Genomic DNA, 26961 nt, shown 5'->3' with positions numbered 1-26961 from the left:
CTGCCCCCCACAAAGGTTGTTATACCTGACCTGGCAGAAGCTTGGGAATGAGTGCACCAGGTGGTTATAAAAGGCCTTCTTCCCCTAGAGAGAGGTATGTGATATTTGTGCTTTCTGGTCCTAAAGCCTCTTATTTTCCCTTGGCTTCTCAAGAGTATTAACTTGAGTTTTGGAGTATTTCCACCGGGTTACTCCCCAGAAATCTCTTATTTCTTCCTTGTTTCAGGCATCTTCAGCTCCGTCAGAGGCAAGGTTATCGGCAGTTAAGACCGACCGGATCGTGCATCATCACTAACCATTTTATTTTTCTATTTTTCAGTTTTCCAAAAGATAAAAATAAATTAATGATATTTACCTATTATTATCAAACCAAATTAAATTAAATACTGATAATTAATAACAAAAATAATAATAATTCTTTCATATTCATAATAATCAATTTATAATTATACACGTAATGTTAATTAACATTACTTAGTACGAGGAAGTTAATAATTATTATTTCCATTGGCAACAAATAATATTAAAATTATTTACTGAAATTATCCATTTTAAATCAGAATTTTGCATTGAGTTGCAGTATATATATTTATATACGGGGTCATTCACTAGTTGAAGGAGTAAGCGAAAATAATGCATGATAGAGTGAGCAATCGGTCATTCACTAAATGGACCTGAAAACCTGGCCGGGTGGTGAACCCATCGGTCTAATTGGATAGGCCAGTGATGGTTTGTTCCTCACATACCTGACCAGACTTTATATTTAGGAGTGATCATTCTTTGCCCGGTCAGGAAACCCAGCCCCCAGCCCAGACACAGGCTACATCCCTTTTCATAGGTGCAAAACCAGGCCCGGCCCATCATGACCCCCACTTTATATCAACTTGAGAGACAACATCTATCTATATTGATAATCCTTTGGACAATCAGACATTTAAGATTGGTGGGTGGATTAATTCTCCAAGACAGTTGCATCCTCTTCAGTCTTCATCAGGATATAGACATGCATATATAGTAGGTTAATTTGACTAGTGAATGAATATGGGAGAATTCAATATAGCTTTTGCTTTGAAAAACTATTACAATCATTTACAATTAATGGGGATCGAATTAAATGTATAGAGAAATAGAATCCATAGAAAATTGAAAGATCAAGCATACAAGAAGGGAGTAGATCCTTCAGTCCCTTCATAATTGCTTGTGGGCACCTCACCAAAAACTTGCTGATGGATAGGAGCTTCTCTTGAAGGTGAGGGTATGTCTTCAGGGTCCCTCTTGGGTTTAACCCATCTTCCATAAGAGTTGAGAACTAGTCCCTTGTTAGCCAATTGGTACCAGCAGTGAGGGATTCTCAGCTCATCCACCAACAACCCACAGGCTTTGTTCACCAGCGCAATATCCCTCCGAGCATCCGACCTGAATGTTGAGGCAGAACTCAGGAAGCCATCTACGAGATGTAGGTAGGTCTCCTGGCTGTGGAAACCAAGCAAATCCAGCCCACGCTTGAGGTAGGGTGATGAGCTTACATCAAGTCTCAGTTCAGCTCCTACATGTGTGTAGACCCACTCCAATGGCCCTGTGAAATCATCAAACCTTTCCAAACCCTCATTAAGCATAAGTCCAGGCATCTTTGGGACTACATCTTGCTTCACCACCACCCGCAGCGTTTTCACTCCCATCTGCTGAAGCTTCTCTCTGAAAGCAACGTTCCCTACTCTTGGTGCACCGAAAGAGATGACACTGATGGGGAGGCCAGGGAGAGAGGAGGCAGCTTCATAAGCATTGAGGAGACCTAAAGCACCGCCGAGGCTATGGCCGGTGATGGTAAGGCTCACTTCTTCACCTCTTTCTCTATAGAAGCTAACCAATCTTCTAACTTCTTTCATCACTTGTCCCGATGCGCTTGACTTGTTATATCTAGTGGTGTCACACTTGGAAGTGTAGATGCTGAGGAATCCATGTTCAACTCTCACATCCCCATCTCCAATTGGCTCTAGTTTCCTCTGCAAATCCTCATACCACTCGGAGGGTGCCACAGTCCCACGCCATGCCACCACGATATCTCTTCTTCCTATCCTGCGTGATTCTTCCCCGTTACTGACTGCAACAAACCCCATCCAATTTGAATCCTTGCTCCATGTTTCCTCCACCAAATTTGACCTCTGGAGCCAGCGAGGCATGTCAATGTGAGACATGGCGTAGACGTACTTGCTCATCACGTACCCATTCTTGCCAAGTCCTAGCTTCTCAAAGAACCTTTTGGGATTGTATCTGCAGCTCCCACAGTACTCAGAGAAAGAGTCAAAGTCGAATGCATCATATGTGGCCTGAGCAAATTCGCCGTACTTTATGATCTCTCGCCGGAGCCAGGGGTGGAGTGGGTCTAACAGATTGTCCCAGTCGGTCAATCCATGGAGTTCACACCATTTCTCTGATATGTCTTCTTTAGGGGATGATGTCGGAGTAGTCCGATCGCTGTGGTCTAGGCAACTCCAATCTATTTGGTGAAGTTCTTTACGTGGAGGGGTCTCTATATGTACACGGAGAAGGCCCGAGAGAGATTCAGCCAGCCGCCGAGTGGCTGTGGCTGCACCGTTGCTCTTTGCTGGATGATGATGCTCTGACTTGACGGCAATCTTCTGATTGTTGGGGATTAGGAGGCTTCTGGTTTTTATAGAACTTCTTGGGACAGGAAGGTGCTGATTAATGGAAGAGGGTGTGGTCTGCATGATGTTAATTAATTCCCAAGAGGATCAAAATATCTCCTGGGAAAACTGTTTTGAGGGGATCGAGATGCTTTCTGAGCTTTACTTTTGATTGTTCCAGGTCTCGACTATATTCGGAGCTTTCAGATTTGGAGAAGAAAGAGTGGGAGGAAGATATAAATAGGAAGAGAGGATGGTTAATTTGGACTTTTGGAGGTTCTCTGCAACACGGGAGACGGGACACCGGGCACGGCCGCCCAGAGAGATTTTAATGGACGCGTTGGTGACCTCTTTTCTTCATGGGTAGGTAAGGTCTGGATTGTTGAAAAGTTGGGAAAGGTTGACTTCTTCTGTCCATTTAGCGACAAGTCCGCCCTTACGGCGAGGGAGATATTGCGCTAAACGCCCACGACTTTGAAAATTGAAAAGCTCCCACACCCACACCACATCACATGCGGCGTTTGTTAGTCAAACCGGCCGGACCAGTGGACCGGCTTGGACAGGAACTGACCAGTAGTGAATGGTCTTGTATTGACCCCGAGCGGGATGCATAGAAGTTTGATAAAGTTGGTTTGGATCATTTATTTCATACGATCTATCGAACCGGATGGACCACTACGCGTCGTTGGTTCTTCTGGTTGGATGTAGCACCGTCATTATTGTTAATGTGTTTTCTACAAAGCCATGAGGCCCATGAAGTCATTTGGTTAAGATTTAAGAGGGTGTGATCAGGGGCCGGCCCGGGCTCAGCGTCTGAAACAAAAGCCCAAGCCCGACCCAAACCTGATTATAGGCCTATTTCATATATTATGCATACAATATCAAATGACATATATTATATGCGTATAAATTTATTTTGTACATTATGTATATAATATAACTTTATATTATATTATATATTATAAGTGTTGTATTATAATATTTATATATAATATAATATATTATAACATAATATTATGTAAAAAATAAATATATTAAACTATATGTGGCCAGGCTTGAAGTATTAAGTCTAGGTAAGGATTAATGTATTGGTATCGAATATCATGTCAAATTGTTCAGATATAGATACAGATACAAATGGGTTTTGGAAATGTGTGGATAAGGACGAAAAAATATGGAGACTCTTGAATACATTTGGAAATGCATATAAATTTAATAACATTATATTTAAGATCAAAATATCCATAATGAGTGTATTAATACATAAGAAAATGTATACTCTAATGACATTTGTGAACAAATGTATTACAATTAATATAGTGGGGTGCATAGAAAACATACAATTTTATTGATAATGTATCAATCAAGAGTCCTAGAATATATTATATATTTTTACAAATTAATACATGCACAATGTTATTATTATGTTATTTTCTATTGAAGTTGAAGCCACAAAATATACGCAACAATTATATGTGAATTATTATATACTAATTTTAATTTTTATCAACAACAAAAAAGTCAACTAAAAATTAATTATCAAATATTTGGTAAGCAATATTTTTATTTTTGTAAACAATAAACAATCATTATAAAATGTAATTAAAATATAATTTAATAATTTATAAAATAAATAATTTTAGCTTAAAATATGTCAAATATATTAAAATTTATAAGATACATATCATATGAAAATTCATAATTTTTTATTACTAAAATAATTATTCAATTATTAATATTTTTATTTTTATAAATTTTATGAAATAAAAAAAATCATTTTTTGATATAAAAGTATATTAGTGGATTTGAGAAATTCAATTTATATTATATTCTCAATTATTTTGTAAACAATATTTTTATTTTTATAAATAATTAATACGTTGTTATCCAATGCAAATTAAAATATCAATTAATAATTTATAAAAGTTTTAAGATACACATCATGTTCAAATTTATAAATTTTAAGTTCTAAATAGTAGTTTATTTGTATAAATTTCTTGAGATTAAAAACCACTTTTTGATATAAATGTGGACTTGAAAAATTATTTATTCCATTAGTTTACAAAATACTAATTTTGAATAGTATTCTTTTATTTAGCTGGAATTGTTGAACTTAAATATATGTTATTTGTCTAGATTACATAAGGGCATTATAATGATAAAGGTTATTTTATTTCATTTATTGTCAAAAAGTGGAGGCTGGCTTAGTGGTTTAAGGGTGTGTTTATTAAGTAGAGGCTGGCTTAGTGGTGATTTTGGTGATACAAATGAGTATCACGATATTTAAACTGCCCATCCCTACAAGGCTTGTTCATCAAGCCGATGAAACCAACTAACTTGATTAGGTTTTAATATTTTAAGTTGGCTTTGGTTCAGTAATTTTCCAACCCGGTCAGGTTTGGTCAATTTTGGCTAGGCCATTTGTAAGCTGAACAAAACCAAATCGACCCTATCATGGATATATATTAATATTTTATACTTTAAATATAAATTTTTTAATACATGAAATGGGGAAACTCCCATATTTCCTAGTTTAAAATATTTTATATTATAAACTTAAATTTTTTAATAACAACATTGTAATTTTAAAAGTTAAAATTAAATTTTAATTTATTTATTAAATTTAAATCTTTTGAAAAGATCGATCAAATCGAAAACCGATATAACTTGAATTGGCCAATTTCCACTAATGATCAATCGATTTCAGATAACAAACTCCCCAACTCAATTAGGTCGATTCAATTGGCCAAACACCTTACAATCGAACCAACTCGTAAACACTCCTATTCCCCACCCGACGAGATGAAACATTCACCATCCTTGTCACATAGAAAAAGGATGTCCACGAGGACCAATAAATTTGAACCAATGAATTATAATATGCTTTCTAGCCTTGCTCAATTATAGACTGTGTTTGGTTTGAAGGAAAAAGTAAGAAAAGGAAGCGAAAATTAGAAAAAATTATATGAGGTTTGGACAGATTTTCCTTTCTTAATTTTCATTCCTTTCTCTAACTTTTCCTTCAAATCAAAGACAGCCTAATGTCCAACTGTTTCACTTTCTAGAGCTCCATACTTGATTTGTAAATTGTAACCTCTTTAGGGAGGACATTATTTGATGATTGATGCAATAAATTCAGGCTTATGGCTGAAAAATGTTGGAAAGGTAAAGGTTGTTTTCTTTCAATCATCAAATAAATTATTACAGCTGGTAATTTTTGACAAGATGTGAATAAGACTTATTTTAAATAGGTTAATCATGTTTATTTTATGTTAATTTCGATTATACATGTCACTTAATATAGAATTAAATAGGTTAATCATATTAATTTGGATTACACCTTGTGTAATAAATAAATAGGTTGTGTTTGTATTTGAAAAATTGACATCATTAATTTGAGTGTAATATTCTCGTTGACCCATATATCCAAATACCGATACCTTGACACAACATGAACACGACTAGTGAACATGAACTGCCGCCCTATAAACAATTCAATTTTGAAGTTGATTATTTTATTGAATTGGATTGATTATGTTTCTTGTCTCATGAATCCTATATTGTCATTTCATTCTGCAGTACCATGTCAATTGTCCTATTAAAAGTGTTTTCTATCTTTCCTCAAGAAACAGGTTGGGGGTATTTTATGAGAAACTGAACACTATATGAGGTGAGTTACGTGAATTCTAATTTGGCATTCCGTTCTATTTAGTGTTATGTCAATTATCAAATTATGGGAGTTTCCTATTTTTTCTTGAAAAAAATATAGGATTTTTTTTTTTTTTTTGTAAAATTATGCTCGACTTCATATTTGGTAATTCCACCAACTTTTCTGATTTCACGCAATATGAACGCTCCCTTCTGTACTATGAATCGGATTCTGAGTGCAAGTCAATTTGGCTAGGCCGAGCTGATGCCTAGGTGTCCAAGTTAAAGCGAGCTATAAGGCGAGAAGAGTGAGAGTGCCCGGATGTTTTCTATCCGGGGGGAACACTCCGATGCTTAAGTTAGTAGGTGAATGGGGATTTCTCAGTGAGTGTGAGAGAGCTAGAGAGTATGAGTGTGCGTACCTCCCCAGGTGAATTCATGATTCTTTTATAGTCATCAGAGGTTCAACGTGCTTTCGCAATATCCTTGAGTTTTTGGTGGAATTATTTCCGCAATATAAGGCATATTAATGCATTAATTACTAGATCTATGCGGCGGTTATAGTTCGTTCGTTCAGATTGTAGCGCACAACACGGTGAGCAGCTCCAATAGTCGCGTTATCGGCGGCCTCAGGAGCCGAATGTGGGGGTGGTTAGACAAGCTCTCCTTTGCAGGTCCCCTTAGCTTGGCTGACTTCTTGGCCAGGTTGCCAGCTACCTTAGGGCCCCTGCCAGCTCGCCCTTACTGAGGTTGAGAGCGGTCTATGCAAGGTGCTCTGAGCTAACCTACCAAGTTGGCATGCTGACTTGGCATTGAGCTATCGCTGATGACCACGTGTCGTCATTTGTTTGGGAGGGCCAAATTAACCCTCATCAATTGCCCCCCACTCTCGAGTCGATGTCTATTTGGTGAAGAGAGTAGGTTCTTCTACGGGTATTTGGCCCAGTCTGGTTCATGGGTATCCTAACTCGACCGGGTTCGGTTAGCTACTTGAGTCGTGCTTCTAAAAATTTCAAATCTGGAAAAGGGAGGGAAGGTGCGCGTTCGGCAGGATCTTTGGTGGGCGCACAAATTTGCGTGCATGATTTCAAAAATTTGAACTTTCAAATTTACGTGCTCAAAATTTTGCTCCAGCGCGCGCCCTAACAGATGTAACCCGGCTGTTCTAGGCACTCAAAATCTACACCATTGGATCTTTGGTTTGCGCTTTCTGCTAGCTATAACTCGCATTGGCGCCGTTGATCACATCCCTGGCAAGTTATAAGTATGGGGTCCTTGCTGAGATCCCCACATACACGGTGTAGCTTCTTGGAGGTTTTTGGAGATTTAAGATTCTACGATCTAAGCCAGTCGCCTAAGCCGAGCTCCATCTTCCTGCTAGTTTGAGCACTTTCACTATTGTTTTTCCAGGTTTCCTCCATTTTTCCAGTGAGTACTCATGATTTTTTCACCATGTCTGGAAATCTAGTGGAGTGTAGGTTTCTCGACCATCGCTCGGATGGTGAAGCGAATCCCTCAGGGGAAGGCTCATTCGGTGTGTTCTGTGGTGGTGCCATGGTGGGAAAGAGACACGAGGTTGAGAAGGCCATGTCGTCCTTTAGCCTGACTAAGCTATCTGGTGAAGAGATAATCAAACTATGCCGCTCCTATGAGAATCCCCAACGAGCTCAACTAGATCGAACCACTGGCCAATCATTACCCCTCGGACCACGGCCGAAACACTTTATGTGTCTATGAGGAGGCGTTGGCCGCGGGTCTTCTCTTTCCTCGTCACCCTTTCATAGTGGTTGTGTTGAGGCATTACCATGTGTCTTTAGGTTAGCTCGCGCCTAATGCGATCCGGGCACTAGTGAGCTTAATCAGCTTGTTCCACCACCGTAACTTTCCTTTGAGCCTCAAAGCCTTCTCCACCCTAGTTTACATGAAGAGGATTTCAAGTCCCTTTTGTTTTTGCCTTCCTTTTTGTAGTGGTAGGAAGGTGCTAATTGATTTTCCTAACAAAGTTAAAGGGTGGAAGAAGAGATTCTTCTATCTTGATAAGGATGGTGGTTGGGGTCTCGATACTATCTGGTACAGTAATTGTCGGAATGTCGCTGAGAGTGAGGATGATGAGTTGCGAGCTACCCTTCAAGAATTTATCTACAAGGAGGTGCAGGTTGAGAGTGTTTTAACTGAGTCCATGCTAGTGTAGGTGGGCGTGAGCCACATAAGTGGGTCGGTTGACTGGTCAGGCATCTACTTCTCAAATTCATTATATTATCAGCTTGGCTAATGGTTCTTCTCTTTTTTGTAGGTATGGTGAGCTTGTCTTCGTTGATGTCAATCGATAAGGAGAGGAACTCTTCTCAAAAAAAGCACTAACTGAGCATCACTCTTCTATGGAGGGGACTTTGGCCAGCATGCCTCTTGTTGTTGACCTGGAGGGGAGGACGAGCAGATGTGCACAGAGTCTTTTGTGACTTCCTCCACCATGTCAAGATTTGCTCATAAATCCTCTTTGCTTGACTCTTTTGTGAAGACCTCATATCGTAGTGTTGGTATCTCTATTTTAGTTGGTATTACTGCTTCGGTGTCATACGTCAAGTTGAAAGGTGTTTCGCCTGTCACTGTCTTGGTGGTGGCTTTGTACGCCCATAGTACACTAGGTAGCTCGTCTACCCACAAGCCCTTAGTTTGGGAGAACTGAGCTTTGAGGCCACATAGAATGGCTTTGTTGGTAACTTCATCTTTCTCGTAAGCTAGTAGTACCCTTGCTGCAAAGCCTTCTAAGTGAGGGCCCTACCCCCCTAGGTGTCCTCCACAGAACCCTTCATGAATCTTGTGGAGCACATGGTCCACTTCAGTTCATCATAGGCATCGTTGGTAGGGCAGTGTGAAGGACCTTCTATAGAGCAATTCGCCCACTATCACGTAGCGAGTTGCTTGTCATTCTATCCGCCAAGTTGCATTTCTCTCTTTTGGCAATATGTCATGCTTCAAGTAGCTTAAGATTGGGTTTATCCTACTTGGCTCGACAGTTTCTATGTGGGCGACCTCTTCTGCCCCTTTTTCTATCGATGGGCGAGGTAGCTCTTCTATCTAAACTATCCTTTTTGTCGAGCCAATTGTGCTCACTAGTCTCGAGAGGGTGTCAGCTTCTATGTTTTCCGATCTCGGAACTTGTTGGAGGTACTAGAAGTGGAAGTAAGGTTGGAGTTCCCTGACCTTGGCCAGATAGGTTGCCATGGTGGGTTCTCGTGCCTCATAATCCCCGTTTACCTGGTTCACTACTAGTTGCAAGTTACTACAAGCCAGTTGATGTTTGTCTCCTACCTCCTTTGCTAGTGCTAGCCCAGCTATTAGTGCCTCCTACTCGGTCACATTGTTTGAAGCTCAGAACTAAAACCGGAGAGCGTATTCCAGCTTTACCTCACTAGGTCTATAGAGTATCACTCCACTTCCACCTTGATTGGACAAGCCATCCACATGGTGTATCTAGGCTCCTCATTCCAGCTCACAATCTCATGAACCGGGAGTGGTGTCGCACTGGTTGAAGCCTCCAATGCTTCAATGGGTCCAATCATGTTAGGGATTAGCGAGCTAAAAGTGCACTCAACAATAAAATTTTCCAGAACCTGTGCTTTTATCGTCGGTCGCGGCTCATAACGGATGTTGTATTCGCTGAGCTCTATTGCCCACTTTGTTAGCCTCCTCGAGACCTCGAGCTTCTGAAGAATCTACCTCAAGGGTCATTTGGTCAAGACGACAATGGTATGAGCTTGAAAGTAAAGCCTTAGATTTCGGGTAGCTAACACCAATGCAAAAGCGAGCTTCTCTATGTTAGGATATCTTGTCTCAGTAGCATGTAGGACCTTGCTTACGTAGTACACTAGTCACTGTACCTTGTCAATTTCTCTTACTAGGACTGAGCTAACCACCTCATCACTCGAAGAGAGGTAAAGTTTGAGCTCGTCCCCAGTCTCAAGTCGGGTTAACAAAGGAGGTAAACTAAGGTATACTTTCAGCTCGTAAAAGGCGAGTTGGCACTCTTCGGTCCACTCAAAGGGTTGGTTTTTCTTTATGGCTTTGAAAAAGGGAAGACACTTTCCAGTCGATTTGGACATAAATCGGTTCAAAGCTGCTACCTGTCTGGTTAATTTCCAGGTTTCCTTAACTGAGATAGGAGGTCTCATGTTTGGGATTGCCTGGATTTTGTTTGGGTTAGCCTTTATACCACGCTGGTTCACGATGTAACCTAGGAACTTTCCTGAGGTTACACCGAAGGCGCACTTGTTAAGATTAAGTTTTAACTTATGTTTTCTCAAAACACTCAAAACAAGATTCAAATCGGCAATGAAATCACTTGAAAAATGGGATTTCACTACCATATAATTGACATAACATTCTTTCTTATTTCCAATTAAATCAGAAAAACTCAGTTCACAAGTCACTGGAAGGTCACTCCAACATTTTTCAATCCAAAGGGCATGACCTTATAATAGTACAACCCCATTTCTGTTATGAAAGTTGTTTTCTCTTGGTCTTCCGGGTCCATCAGAATCTGGTTATAGCCAGGATAGGCATCCATAAAGCTCAGCAGCTCGTATCCTAAGGTTGCGTCCACCAGGCGATCTATGCGAGGTAGGGGAAAGTTGTCTTTCGGGTAAGCTTGGTTCATGTCTGTATAATCTACACACATATGCCACTTGTCATTTGCCTTCTTCACTAGAACTGGATTTGCTATCTAGCTTACGTACTGGACTTCCTTCACAAAGACCGTTGTTAGCAGCTTTCCCACCTCTTCATCTACTATTTACCACCTTTCCAGGGCAATGTTTCTCTTCCTCTGTCGGACGGGTCTAACTATAGGATCAACATTAAGTCTGTGAGTTATGAGTCTAGGGTCTATGCTGGGCATTTCTGCAGTCGACCAGGCAAGCACATCTAAATTATTTAACAAAAAACTTACCAATTCAAAGCACACAGGATCTGTCGTGCGAGCTCCAATTTGTATTACTTTTTTAGGTTCAGTCTTGGAGACTGGGACCATGATGGTTTCCTCTGTTGGTCAAGCTCACTCTTCAATATTTTCTAAAGGTGGCTCCAAATCTATATCGATGGCTATCTTGCCTTTTGCTTTTAAGGCCGCTACATAGCATTTTTGTGATTCCAACTAATCACCACATAGCACACCTACTCCAATTTCTATAGGAAATTTTAGCGCCAGGTGGTATGTAGAAACGAAAGCTCGAAGGGTGTGCAAGATAGGCCACCCTAGAATTGCATTATAGGGAGATGAGGTGGCAACCACTAGGAAGTTGTATTCGAAACGTATGGTGTGAGGAGGAGAGCCCGCCTCGACTGGCACTCTTACCTTGCCAATGGGACAGACTACTTTGCCGTTGATACCTACTTATGGGATGTTGGCAGGCTGTAAATTTGTCTTGTTGAGCTCCATACGCTTGAACGCTTCCAAAAACAGAATGTCTGCCGAGCTGCCGGAGTCAACAAGATTCTCTTTACCCTGAAGTCATTGATTAGCAGTTTAACCACTAGAGCATCATCGTGTGGGTACTGGATCCCACGCATGTCAACTTCGGTGAAATAGATCACTTCTTCCTTCTGGGGTCACTTCGACAAGTTGCTGTCTTCTTGTTCCAGCTCTCTAATCAAGCTCTTGCTTGTTGATGTAGTGCAGCCAGCAACAATTGATCCTCCTGTAATCATGTTTATGGTTCCTCAGACCTGTCTTTCTGGCTGTTGCTGATTTCGGGGAGTTGGTTCTTGCTACCAGTTGGCCTGAGGCGCCTCTCTGCTTGCTCCTTCCTCAGTCTCCGCTCATCTTTAATGAATTGCCTCAAGTATGCTCATTGAATAAGATATTCTATCTCATTCTTCAAGTTCCAGCAATGTTCTGTGTCGTGACCCACGTACTTGTGAAAATGACAATATTTGTTCGGGTTCCTGGTGGTAGGATCCCCCCTCATCTTGGGTGGCCATTTCACATAGTCATTTGAATTGATCTGCATTAGAATGTCCTTCCTTTTAATGTTCAGAGGGGTGAAGGTTCTGGTGTATGTAGGTGGTGTTGCTGCTCACTTGTTCGAACACTTGGCCAGTGATTTACTCCTACGCGGCGAGCTACTACGCTTGCCTTTTGGTGACTTGCTTCTTTTGGGGGATTTACTTCTTCGTTTGGTCTTGTTGTTATTTTCTTCTTCCTTTGCTCATTTCTTTTTTTCCAAACAGGTCAGACTTCAATCCCACTGCTTCCTCAGCCTTGATGAACTGGTGGGCTATGTCGAGAAACTCTTCCATTGTAGCTGAAGAATGTAGCTCGATTTCCCACTTCGGCTCGGGGTGTTGTATCCCATTCTTAGTTGCAATAAGTTGTATAGCAAGGTCTAAGTCTAGGATCTGAAGGCATTCCATGTTAAATCTTCTGATGTACTCCCTTAGTGTTTCATTAGTTTTTTGAATCACATTTAGCAGGCAGGTCGCCGACTTGGAATGCCTCTTGCTTGTGGCGAACTAGTTGATGAAAAGTCTGGCGAAGTGTTCCCAGTTTTTATTGGAGTCGGGAGCTAGTCTGGAGTACTAAAGCCAAGCTTCTTCTTTCAAGGTTGTCTTAAAAGCTATACACATACTTTCATCGTTTGCTCCATGAAGTAGCATAAGAGCTTGAAAATTGTTGGCATGTTTGATTAGGTTTGTCTTGCCTTTGTAAGATTTAAGGGTTGGTGCCCGAAAGTTGTTCAGTCTTAGGGCCTTAAGGATCTCAGGGGCCAACGGAGTTTCCCGAGTTAAGAAGGGTGGTTTGGAGAGGGAAATCATCCTGTTGGTGGCTACACTATTTCCTTTATTCTAGGCTTCACTTCCTATTAGGGCGAGCTGGCAACTTCTATTCCAGCGGGAACCTCAACTCGGTTTTCCGCTAGGACCTTATTATCACAAGCTATGTCGCCAGCGCAATTTCGATTGTCATCTCTGTTGGGCACATGGACCTGGCTACAAACTCACAAAGGGATTTGTTCTTCCTAGTCGACCTGGTTCAGGCCAACATTCCATTGTAGAGGTACTTGTTGACTGTTCCGTGGTACTTGCTAACTGTTGCGAGGTGCTTGTTTGCTATTGCAAGGTGCTTGTTGGCTGTTGCAAATTGCTTGTTGGCTGTTGCGAGGTGCTTGTTGGTTGTTCCGAGGTACTTGTTGGAGGGGTACCCGCAGAAAGTGCTTCTATTGTTGTTGTTGTTGTTGTCGTTGCCCCTGCCATAAAGGTGAACCTATTCTCCCAGGATCGTAGTTGTTCAGTCATCCCTTGCACATACCATACCAGATCATTGAATTGGCGCATGTCAACCATTGCGAGAGCTACAACAGGCTCAACCACAGGGAGAGGCACATTCACATTGTCTATTGGTCCAGTGGGGTGTAAGTGAACGTCAATTTGGCCGATGATAACAGTGGGGACTTGGCCATTGACGTTATTGTCGTGGCTAGGGGGATTGCTCGAGGATGCCATTGGTGAATTTCAAAAAGAAAGCAAGAAAGAAAATGGAACTCAGATTTTTGTTGTGTTTCCCCCAGACAACACCAATTGATGTTGTCCATTCTAAACACTCCCTCGTGTACTGTGAATCAGATTCCAACTGTACATCAATCTAACTAGGCCAAGCTATGTGGCCAACTTGATGCCTAGGTGTTCGAGCTAAAGCGAGCTGAAAGGAGAGAAGAGTGAGTGCCCAGGTGTTTTCTACCCGCGGGGAACACTCTGATTCTTAAGTCAGTAGGTGAATGAGGATTTCTCTGTGAGTGTGAGAGAGCTAGAGAGTATGAGTGCGCGTACCTCCCCAGGTGAATTCGGGCTTCTTATATAGTCATCAGAGGTTCAGGGTGCTTTGGCAATGTCTCTGAGTTTTTGGCAGAGCTATTTCGACAATATGAGGCGTACTAATGTGTCAGTTACTAGAGTTGCGCGATGGTTATAGTTCGTTCCCTCAGATTGTGGTGCACGATATGGTGAGCTGCTCCAACGGTCATGTCATTAGCAGCCTCGGGAGAGAGATGTGGGGGTGGTTAGACAATCACTCCTTTGCGAGTTGCCTTAGCTCGCCTCAGCTCAACTGGCTTCTTGTCCAAGTCACTAGCAACCTTAGGAGCCCTACCAACTCGCCCTTTTCGAGGTCGAGAGCGGTCTATGCGAGGTGCTTCAAGCTAACCTGCCAAGTTGGCCTACTGACTTGGCGTTGTGCTATTGCTGATGACCACATGTCATCATTTGTTTGGGAGGGCCAAATTACCGCTCATCAATTTCTTAATTAGTGAGGGAAGAATCTATACAAATTGGACATTGAGAAATATCTTGAGAGGAAATTGGATTCGGTTAGACAATGTATGGTTGGTAATCAAAGATCATTTCTTAGTATTTGCATCCCATAATTTCTGTCCTAACCATAGTTCTTCTAAGCCATTCAAAAACTAACCAAAAGGTTGAATCGTTTTTGCCTTCAAGTTGTAGGTCAATAGTTTAGTTGTCTAGGTTGGACAGGTCAAACTGTGGCATATACTTAATAATAATAATAATAATAATAATAATAATAATAATAATAATAATAATAATAATTATTATTATTATTATTATTATTATTATTATTATTATTATTATTATTATTATTATTATTATTATTATATAATCCATGACTCGGTGTGTATAAGGTTTTCATTGATTTGCCAATAGGATACAACAACTCTTAGCCTTGGCATTGTGTGCACTCTTAGTCTAAAGTAGTGAACTAGTATGTTACACATGCCCAACATGATTCAATGTGAGGAAAAAAAAAGGTGAGAGAAAGCAAAGAACAAAGAAGAGAAGCAAGTTCTGGCGCACAGAAAATTACAGGTATCTTGGCAATTAAGAAAGCTAATTGCACAACAAAAATTTCTCCTACTAATGTTGGGGGTTCTCCCATGAGTAGGAGAATGTGGTGGTTATAAAGAGACATTAGAAATGTAAACTCTTAATTAAACATTAAAAAACCACTTAGAAAAGAAAAAATGAAAAAGAAAATAAATAAAGGTAGGAACAGTGGCATTGGACCTACGCGTGCATCGCAACACAACATGACACAACATAGCACAAAACAAAAAGTCATTTTTACATCCATTTGATGTATGAATAATTCATATATAGATGCTATAGAAATTAAAACCCTAATAGTTGTTTTTTTTTTGTTACCAAAGAGTAAGGGCCAATATAGTCTACGCCCTCTTTTTGATTGTACCCCTTTATTACCGGTCTTGCCTTGAACTTATCTATAGTTCCATTGGGTTTAAGGGTCCATTTGGTTTATAGGAATAGGGGTCTGGAATCAGAATCAGAATCGATCATTCCGTTTCCAGACGTTTGGTTGGGCGGAATTGGAACCCGACTCCCATTCCAAGTGGAATGGATTAAATGGATTGGGTTAGTTTAAGGGTTAATCTAAATATGAAACCTAGCAACTAATGTCAAAATCCAAGTTTGCTCACCAGTAAATAGGATGAACCAATTTTCTTCTTATATAAATGTCTAAAGAGACCGCTTCTCCTTGCTATGGGTTATTGGGTTTTTCTATTTACATTGGTATTTGGTATTTATCGGGAAATTTTAATTTAGTTATTTTTACTGGTTTCGTAAACTAATTTTCATGTTTTTGGTAATTTAATTTCGTGAAAGTTAATCTAAAAAATAATTTACTGAAATTTTGTATATTTTCAGTAATTAATTATTCATAAATTCAGAATTTTTTGAAATTTTGAAAAAATTTATTCATATAAGTTCAGAAATTTATTCATATCAATATTTGTACTAAGGATTTTTAAAATATTCAAGTTTTTCTTTCTATTTTTTTTTTCTGTTGTGCAAACATATATATATATATATATATATATATATATATATATATATATATATATATTAATTTAGTTAGTTTTAAACATCCATGCTGAAGTGTCAATTTGTTAGTTGGTAAGGTCTCCTGCTACTTGTAGCAAAGACTTCGGATCAAATTCAGTTTGCACTAGGGTTGGGGGGCTTTATGAGTTTGGGGGATGACCTCCCGGTTATGTAGCCTCATGGAGCAACAAAGCCCATGCATCGCACAGGTCCCTACTATTTGGTTACATGATTTTTTTTGCTAGTAATCTCTATTAATTGTCTACCGACTAAAAGATTTTCAAGAGATTTTTTCCCTTGCAGACTATTTTATTTCTCTTTTATTCGAAGCTTTAGATTCTAAACTTTTAGATGGTTTGAAAAAAAAAATCCTTTCAAGAAGTATATATGTAAGACTACTTTAAAATATTTGAATGTAAATCCCTCTAATGTTGATTTCAATTAACCCCTCTAAACACTAATATATTCGTAGGATTTGTTTAAAATGTTTGAATATAAATATATTTCTTAATTTTATTGTTTCATGTGTTAATTCATGAAACGTTTTTTTTTTTTGTTTTTGCTGCAAGTGTTAATTCATGAAACTCAGTTCATTTATTTTGGACCATTTCCTACTTTACTTTGAAAAAAACAAGAACATTAACTTATCAAGAGAAAAAAAAAAAAAAAACAAGAACATTTTTAATGTGTTTCTAGGTCCTCTTAGTTTTCCAGCCTTTTCTTTCATTTAAAAATTTTGTTTTATGCATATTTTCTTCATCTTATTGTTAAATTAACTATATTTATTATTTTCCAATTAAATTTTGTGTATTGATTATAATAGATTGTGATAATATGTTTACCACATGGTAGCATATATATAGGCTACCTGCATATGAATCTTTTTCATCATGAGATGTTCCTTTTGGTCTTCAAGTGAGATTCTTTTTTTTTCTTTTTATAAATGAATTGAGACTAAAGGTGTTGAGAGGGGATTTTGGATTCTTTCCTTCTAACATATTGGGGTTTAATTGTTTTAAGCGGGATTCATTTTGGTTTTTTGGAAAAAAAAACTTTTATGACTTCTCGTTTTATTTTTATTTTAGTAATGATGTTGAAGTATCAATTTCATAGGTGACACAATTTCGTTGGGCTTTTTATAATTGTCCATAGATAGGCTCTTATTTTTATTTTAGTAAGCTTTATTAAGGGCTGACATCTTGATATAACAAGATACGCTCATATGGTCAAATTGAAACTATTAAACTTGCGTATTCCTGTCTTGTCCATCCATTCGCTATAGCCAAATGCAATGTTTTTCTATGAAGCATCAGATTGGGAACCCAACTGCTAGGCCCATTGGATTTTCACTTTGGGCCTAAATTTCTTTCATCAGTGGCTGGGCATGGGTTTGGTGGTTTGATCGTTTCCTTAGACAGCCCAGTAATCTCACTTGTGTCATCTTACTTTGGAGCTCAAAAGGAGTCTTCATTCATTTCTCTGTTGACATCTCATGCATTATTTATGGAAATTAAAACTTTGTGGACTCCGTGATTTATTCAAAATATTAAAAAAAAAAACACCTCTTGAGAGATATTCCTACACATGGAATGGTTAAAAGAGCAGGGAACACTACAACATCTTATGATGCTTCAGGTGAATAATGAAGAACAAGAATTATTCTGAGTTTAGTTCAGTTTGGAAAGAGTACAAATGCAAATATGTGCAGTATAAATACATACAAAATACAATAAAATGCAAGGCTTTGCACTCTATATATTTATATTTATACTCCTTCCAAACTGAGCCTTGGGCTGTATTTGGTTGCAATGCAAATAAAGTTGTACTGATGCAAAACCATGGCAATGCAAATGATTTGAGTGTAAATTCTGATATAATTTTGTTTCAAATTTTAACTTATTTTGTTGGACTGTAGTACAAATAAAGTAAATTAAGATATGAATAAACAGAATTAATAAAGTAAAACTCAAAACAAAATAAAGCAAGAAATTGCATTTTTTTTTTCATTTGTACTCCCATACATTTGTACTAATGCAAATAAAATTGCACTGCAACCAAATACAAATTTGGAAGGAATACAAATACAAATTTATACTCCCATACATTTGATTATTTGCCTACCATCACTAGGCAAGGGAACAATGATAATGTCATCATCCTTCTGTTTGGTTGTTTTTACTTTCTTCGCATTAAAATATTAAATTGTTCTTTTACTAGGCAAGGGAACAATGATAATGTCATCATCCTTCTATTTGGTTGTTTTTACTTTCTTCACATTAAAATATTAAATTGTTCTTTTTTATTTTTTACTTTAGAAATCTTTCGCAGGTGATAGGGAAAGTCATCTAATAACAATCAATCTTCACTTGAATACAGATCAAGAAGCAAAAAAAAAAAAAAAAAAAAAAGTCCTCCCCAATTCTTTCCTTTGTTATTAATTCTAGGGAGAATGATGGTTCAGCCCAGAGTTAGAATTCCTAGGCCCAGAGTATAGTTGGGGTAGGTGTGAGCTCGGAATTGGTGCCAATTTACAGGCGGGCATTGGTGTATAAAGTGGGCGTATTTGACATTTTAAATTTTTATAAATCTGTAGCAGAATTCAGAAATCTGCAATGGGCCTGTTCTTATTTTTCTGTTAATTCTATTTTTATTGGGAAATGTACATTTACTACATTAAAATCTAAAAGTCATGCTTCCAAATCCTTGCTAATTTTGATTTCGTTGTGTAGGGGAAAATAATCTTTCTCTCATTGTTTTCTTCATTGGGTATCATAATTGCTTTAAGTTTTTAATTCTTTAGGCTCAGTTTGGAAGGAGTACAAATACAAATATGTAGAGTGAAAAACCTTGTATTTTGTATGTATTTACACTGTACATATTTGCATTTATACTATTTCCAAACTGAGCATTAATTTTATTAAATATTTCATTTTAATTCTTTCGTGTTCATCTCTGTGCATTGCATAGGTTCTCTGCTAATACATTCTCATTTTTATCCATAAAACATATACTTAATTTAATATACTTAAATGATTTTTTTGAAGCAATAAATGATTAAATTATATATTGAAGTACAATGGAATACCTTGACAATAACTATTTTTAAAATTTTTATGCGACAAGACAGGAGTCCTTTTATCTACTTAATATTAAAAAAAAAAGTAGAAGATACAAACAATTTCTCCCCTATACACTTTCCTTTACATTTGGAGTTTTAAACCATCAAAACAGACCAAACAACTCAATTTAAATTGACATTTAATTTATGTTTATCAAACTTACATGTTACTTCTGTGTAAGTTGTCATCTATTCTTTTCGATGGATTAGGTTGGGTGGAATTTATATAGTAGAAATGCAAACAGCTTAGGCTGTGTTTGGTTGCAGTGCAATTTTATTTGCATTAGTATAAATGCATGGGAGTGCAAATGTAAAAAATGAACATTCTTGTTTAATTTAATTTAATTTTGCTTCATGTTTTAATTAACTTTATTTGTACTGTAATCAAACAAAATAAACTAAAATTCGAATCAAAATTGATCAGAATTTACACTCAAATCATTTATACTTTCATAGTTTTGCATCAGTACAAATTTATTTGCATTGCAATCAAACACAGCCTTAGGCTTCATTTTTTGCACTGTACATATTTATATTTGCACTCTTCCCTTTGTTTAGGGTGTGAATTTCATTTGCACGGTGTAAATGCATGAAGGTGGAAATAATTTGTGTAAATTCTGAGGTTTTATTTTAACAAAAACCTCCTTTGTAATAAGGACTTTGAAGTTACAAAATTACCGTTATTACTATTTGTTAGGAAATCGTTTAATATAATCAAAATGTCAGATTTGCCCCTTTATACTTCACTCAATTATCATGAGTTTACAAAATTAAATTACTTTACCCTTTAATTTAACCTAGGAAAATTTTTTAGTTAATTATTTTAATAAATTTCCATCTAAATTGATAAACATAAGGGTAAAATGGATATTTTCAAAAACATTAATGCATTAGTCAAAGTTTTCTAGTTGGGACGATGATAGAGGGAGGTAACTGTACGATTTTTCAAAACTATAGGAGAGGTTTTTTTTTTAAATGAAACGTTATGAAAGGCTTTTATAATTGTTAGAAACCTCGAGGGTGGGTTTTATATTTTACCCTAATATTTATTGCCAAGCCAACAGTATTATAGGCCCATTGAGGGGGTATTCGGCACCGTGTTCATCTCCATGAGAAGAACATTCATTCTGCTGGCTGTGCACTTGTCCCGTCCATACCCCAATTTCTCATCCATGGCAAAATCTCGTGGTTAGGGTTTGTCTACACTCAATTTTTGATCGCCTACTTCACACTTTCCCTGAAAGGCTAAAACCCTATTGTTTGTTTCATATTTTAATATTTCTGTAAATAAAGTATTGATTATTTTACTTATTTTTTATTTATTAAATTTTAATATTTTTATCAATAAAATAATGTTTTTAAATATTTAAAATATATATTTTTTAAAATTTTAATTATTTTACTATTTTTATAAAAAAAATTAATATTTATTGGTTAATATTAATTCATTGATGCATTTTTCAATATATTTATTATATACAATGCAAAAATTAGATATTTATGGTTAAATGTGTAGATTAAGGTTTTCAAACCGTTGACCCAAGTGTTCGAGCCGTTGACTCGTCGACCCATTCAACGGTTTTTTATTATTTTTTATTTTTAATTGTTTTTTTTATTTGTTTGTCAAAACAGGCCGTTTGTTAGAATCGGATGGTCGAACCGTCGACCCGAAACCAGTGGCCAGAATGGTTCTGTTTTCGAGTCATTTTTAAAAACGTTGGTGTAGATTATTCATAAATGTATATGAGATACATGGAATAAAAAAGTGTGGTGTTGACTGGTCTACACCACACCTACAGAATGCAACTATGGGTGTAGACTAGTCTAATCCACACAATTTGTACACAGTTCAGAATAATTGTGGATTGTGATGTGCTATGAGTTGATCCCTACCACAGAGTGTGGTGTTGAATGGTCTACACTACACCTATAGAATGCAACTATGGGTGTAGATTTGTCTAATCCACACAATTTGTCCACAGTTCAGAATAATTGTGAATTGTGATGTGGTATGAATTGATCCCTATCACAAAATGATGTGGACCAGTCCACATCCACCAATTTCTCATCTACACTACATAATACCCTTGAATGAATTTGGACCAGCCCAATTAACTTTTAAGTCCAACCAGAACCCAACACATGAGTATATGAGCTGGTGCCAGTCCTTTATTTTATTTTATTTTTGTGAGCAGTAACTCCTTTAATTAAGATCACTGAGAACAGAACTCTATCTCCTTGAATCGTTTTCTCCAGTGGTTTGGGTGACAAACCGGTTAATGAACCCATATATCCTACCTCAAGTTCTGCTCCTCCCCTAGTTGAGCCATGATGAATTATTAACCAGAAAAAGTTAAATAATAATGTCTAGTTCTTAGCTTGGATCTTAAACTTGTCTGGGATGGTCAGCCTTGGATTTTGGGTCAGCTCTATATAAAGTGCAAATACATACAAAATGATACAAAATAATACAAAATATAAAGTCTTGCATTTGCACTCCTTGCAAACTAAGCCTAATGACTCGTCCACTCAGGCACTCGATTATCCCAACAGGGTTGTTTAGTATCATTATTTTAATTATATAAGCATGGTTCAAAGTATTGAAACACTTGATCTTGATACTTATTTTACTTTTTTTTTTAATTTTTTAGCTTCATACTTTATAAATATATCATGATTATTATAATTTAAAATTATTAATAAATCTGGTTTTATGTATTTCACATATATGACCCTTAAAATAACTGATGCGTATAATAATTATGTATTAATCCGTTGTGATATTTTGAATTATGATTATAAAGAACAATTTGACAGAGTATGAATCACCTACATTTAGACACTTTATATTAAGGTCTTGTTCGTTTTTCGAAAAGCCATTTGTCTGGGTAAGTGCATTTATATAATAAATGTTTCCTATGTAACACGTACCCAGTAAAGTCACTTACCTATGTTCTTTTGATTCTTAGATAAATAATATAATATATTTTTATCCAGAAAAATCCAATATTAAAATGGGCAAGCTTGTCCCATTTTGTTTTATAAACTTTCCCCTAAGTGGGAAAGTTATTTACCCACTTGAGAAATGGATAAATTTTATCCAGATAAATGAAATTAACTTTACTCCAATAAATGGGTAAACTGTAAAGTTGGCCAATGGATATCATTTTCCATTAACCAGTTTACCCCCCCCCCCCCACCCCCTACCCAAAAAAACAAAATAAAACATTTCCTTCCTACCCAAAAAACAAATAAAAAGAAAAGAAGCAATGAATTGAAAGCATGCTCCCAATAATCAGATTAAAATATTAATAGAGCCAAAAACATTTGTAATCTACATTCATGTGGTCTCCTGGACTCCAGACTGGTTTCTGAGGCTCATGAGCAATGAGAATGGAGTGGACAAAAGCAACACAAATGAGTTCAAAAATAATCTGAAGCCTCAGTTTGGAAGGAGTACAAATGCAAATATGTAGAGTGTAAAACCTTGCATTTTGTATCATTATGTATGAATGTATTTGTACTCTTTCCAAACTGAGCCGAAATGATAATGCAGGAAGGATGAATAATTAATCACCCTAGTAAGGAATTTTCTATGAAGTTAGACTAGCAAGGACATCAACACTCACCTGGATTCAATAGATTGCATTTTTTTTTAATTCTTTTGAAGGGCTACACAATGGGGTTAGTCCATCCCCAACTCAGATGCAAGCGGGATTCGATCATAAGTCTCCACTACGACTAGCAGGAACCAACCAGCTGATTGGAACCTTGCAATTCAATGGATTGCATTAGTTTAGGATGTCCCCATCTGGGACTATAGAAATCAGATTGTCTAGAACTCAATATACGGATATAGAATTAGCTTAAGAAAGGAAACCATCCAAGCTAAGACAGATCAAGCTGTTTGGCTAACTACATGCATTAACCTTGAGCATGGCCCCAGTTCAGGGGCTGATGTCTAGTAGACAAAGAAACTAAACTTTCACGTTAAGAAATTAATAACTCTATGACACAGATTAGTAGCTGATATCTTACCCAACAGCGGATATAACTAAATTTTTAATTGGTGGATGTTTCTTTTAAGATAGATGTTAGGCTGCTTGATTGGTTAGAGATCAAATATTCCAAATTTTCTAGTTACCTATATATAGTTTGTATGCAGATTTGCTAGTTACCTATCTATTTTATTAGTTATTAATTTATTATTTATTATTAATTATAAATTATTATTTTAAATTTGATAAATTATGTGATATGAAATAGTATAAATTGAGCTCAAAATTACCAAATAGTATATTAAAGGGGTAAAATAGTAAAATTAAAGAATTTCAGATGTTAAAGGTTTGATCCAACACATACAAGTTTGAGTATTCAGAGCCTCTAAAAAGTAAAAACGCATCTATGCCTCTTTTCAGATTTCAAACACTTTTAATATCTTTTTAACTTTTCAGACTTCAGATTTCAAATTTAAAAAAATGTCACCTTAAACTTGTTTGGGTTGGTCAGCCTTGGATTTTGGGTCAGCTCTAGGATTTGGGTGGATTATTTGGAAGCTGTGTACTCAATTAATAATAATAATAATAATAATAATAATAATAATAATAATAATACAAATCTCAAATCCAACTGGATTCCAGCCCATAAAGAATTTTCAGGAGTGCATTAGGGTTAAGAGTTGGAGAGTTTATCAACTTGGGTTGGATTAGGCTTGGAGTCTAGATCACCTGTCAACAAAAGACATTCCAACACTCTACCAATATGATTTGACATCACATATCCCTACATAACGAGTCCCATTTTAAGATGTTGTAACATGCATGTATTTATTGGCAAGAGATTCCAAATTTAGAAGAGAAACAGAGATCTAAAAACAAAATGCAATTATTTATTGTTGATTTGGACCGAAAGAGAGAGAGAGAGAGATTGAAATTCAAAACGTTCATTAGTCGGCCCGGAATTAAGTTTTGGGCCCAAAGTTAAATGAAGGATAATTTGGTCTCAATTATTCGTTGTTGATTTTGGTCCACAGATATAAATGCAGAATGGCTCGTCGATTTGGCCTCAATTCCTTCGTCACTCTTTTCTCATGCCTCATTGCTGCCTCTCAATTAAGAGTAGAGAGAGAGAGAGAAAGCGCATTAGTTCATAAAGATGTTTTAATGGAGCAATCAATTCTAGTTAGACGTGGACCAACTCCATCCAAATCTTGAGGTGATATAACAGAAAGACAAACTCCTTCACTACATTCACCCATAGTTTTCTCACAGCACATTGCTGCCCCATATTGGGAATAATTTCCATTATGCTATGTTTGGTTTGAAGGAAAAAATAGGGAAAGGAAGGGAGGGTTAAGAAAACCTTTACAAACCTTGTATAGGTATCCCTTCCTTTCCCCACTTTTTCCTTCAAACCAAACATAGCCTTAATGATAAAGTACAAGTATAGGAAATGTTTTCAACGTACAATTGAAATATTCTGTAAGGTTGGTGTGAGGAACACCCTGTGGAGAGCAGATCCATGCTATTATCATTTTTTAGGTCTTTTGCAATTAAATCCCACTTCTTTCCATAATTAGGTGCATGCCTACTTAAAGGCTTAGTTTGGAAGGAGTACAAATGCAAATATATAGAGTGCAAATACATACAAAATAATACAAAATATAAGGTTTTGCATTTGTACTCCTTGCAAACTAAGCCTAATGACTCGTCCACTCAGGCACTCGATTATCCCAGCAGGGTGGCTTTTTCCCCGGTAGGTAGCATTATTTTAATTATATAAGCATGATTCAAAGTATTGATACACTTGATCTTGATACTTATTTTACTTTGTTTTTTAATTTTTCAGCTTCGTACTTTATAAATATATCATGATTATTATAATTTAAATTTGGTTTTATGTATTTCACATATATGACCCTTAAAATAACTAATGCATATAACCATTATGTATTAATCTGTTGCGATATTTTGAATTACGATTATAAAAAACAATTTGACAGAGTCTGGATCACCTACACTTAGACACTTTATATTAAGGCCTTGTTCGTTTTTCAAAAGGTCATTTGCTTGGGTAAGTGCACTTACACAATAAATGTTTCCTAGCTAGGTAGTTTAGTTCACTTACCTATGTTCTTTTGATTCCTAGATAAATAATATAATGTCTTTTTTATCCATAATAAGCCAATGTTAAAATGGATAAACTTGTCCCATTGTATTTTATAAACTCCACCCCCCCCCCCCCCGTGGAAAAATTATTTATCCACCTGAGAAATGGATAAATTTTATCCAGATAAATCAAATTAACTTTACCCAAATAAATGGGCAAACTATAAAGTTGTTCAATGGATATCACTTTCCCATTAACCAATTTACCCCTCCTATTTACTAGAAAACTAATGGGGCCTAAGGCATGTACTAACTGAAAAAACAAAATAGAACCTTTCCTTCCTACCTAAAAACAAATAAAAAGAAAACAAGCAATGAATTGAAAGCATGCTCCCAGTAATCAGATTGAAATATTAAGGCTCAGTTTGGAAAGAGTACAAATGCAAATATGTACAGGGTAAATACATACAAAATAATATAAAATATAAGGTTTTGCACTCTACACTGCATTTATGCTCCTCCCAAACTAAGCCTAATGGATCCAAAAACATTTGTTATCTACATTCATGTGGTCTCCTGGACTCCAGACTGGTTTATGAGGCTCATGAGTGATGAGATTGGAGTGAACGAAAGCAACATAAATGAGTTCAAAAATAATCTAAGGCTCAGTTTGGAAGGAGTACAAATGCAAATATGTAGAGTGCAAAACCTTGCATTTTGTATTATTTTGTATGTATTTGTATTTGTACTCTTTCCAAACTGAGCCAAAATGATAATGCAGGAAGGTTGAATAATTAATCCGCCCTGGTAAGGAAACTTCTATGAAGTTAGACTAGCTAGGCCATCAACACTCAGCTGGATTCAATGGATTGCATTTTTTTTATTATTTTTTGATATCTTTTGAAGGGCTACACAATGGGGTTAGCCCATCCCCAACTCAGGTGCAGATGGGATTCGATCGCAAGTCTCCGCTACGACCGGCAGGAAACCTTACCAACCAGCTGGTTGGTTCAATGGATTGCATTAGTTTAGGACATCCCCATCTGGGACTATAGAGATTAGATTGTCTAGAACTCAATATACGGATATAGAATTAGCTTAGGAAAGAAAACCATCTAAGCTAAGACAGATCAAGCTGTTTGACTAACTACATGCATTAACCTTGAGCATGGCCCCAGTTCAGGGGCTGATGTCTAGTAGACAAATGACTGATGTTTTATTTTACTTTTTCATTTCATAAGAATTATGGGATGGGATCCATCATCCCAAAGTTTTAAACCTTTTAAAATGTGCATATATGAATGTATCCATGCGTACCTAGATGCATTGATGAGAATACAGAAGTATCACACCGATATTTTTAATCCTTGAGCATGTAAAGTTGTAAAATCTTGACCCACACAACATATCTCTAATTAATTAATAGAATTGTTTGAACTTCAGAGTTTCAATTTTTATTGAAAATTATTCAAAAATACATACACAAACACACAGCTTCCTCTCTCACAAAACCAAAATCCCAACCCTATTC

The 26961-nt window shown here is 36.8% G+C and overlaps 1 pseudogene across 1 annotated transcript; it reads right to left on the bottom strand.

The window, feature by feature from the left end:
* Nucleotides 1–1042: 1042 nt before the first annotated feature.
* On the bottom strand, nt 1043–2862 carry LOC148865938 (phospholipase A1-Igamma1, chloroplastic pseudogene; annotated as a pseudogene). The gene has a single exon (XR_016110581.1). The product of XR_016110581.1 is annotated as a phospholipase A1-Igamma1, chloroplastic pseudogene (transcript).
* Between the last annotated feature and the right edge of the window lie 24099 nt (nt 2863–26961).

This window comes from Nelumbo lutea, chromosome 3, assembly GCF_056320005.1.
Source record: "Nelumbo lutea isolate HS-2025 chromosome 3, American lotus-T2T, whole genome shotgun sequence".
Lineage (NCBI taxonomy): Eukaryota > Viridiplantae > Streptophyta > Magnoliopsida > Proteales > Nelumbonaceae > Nelumbo > Nelumbo lutea.
Note: the sequence above shows the minus strand (reverse complement) of the source record. Positions and strands in the feature narration are given on the sequence as shown.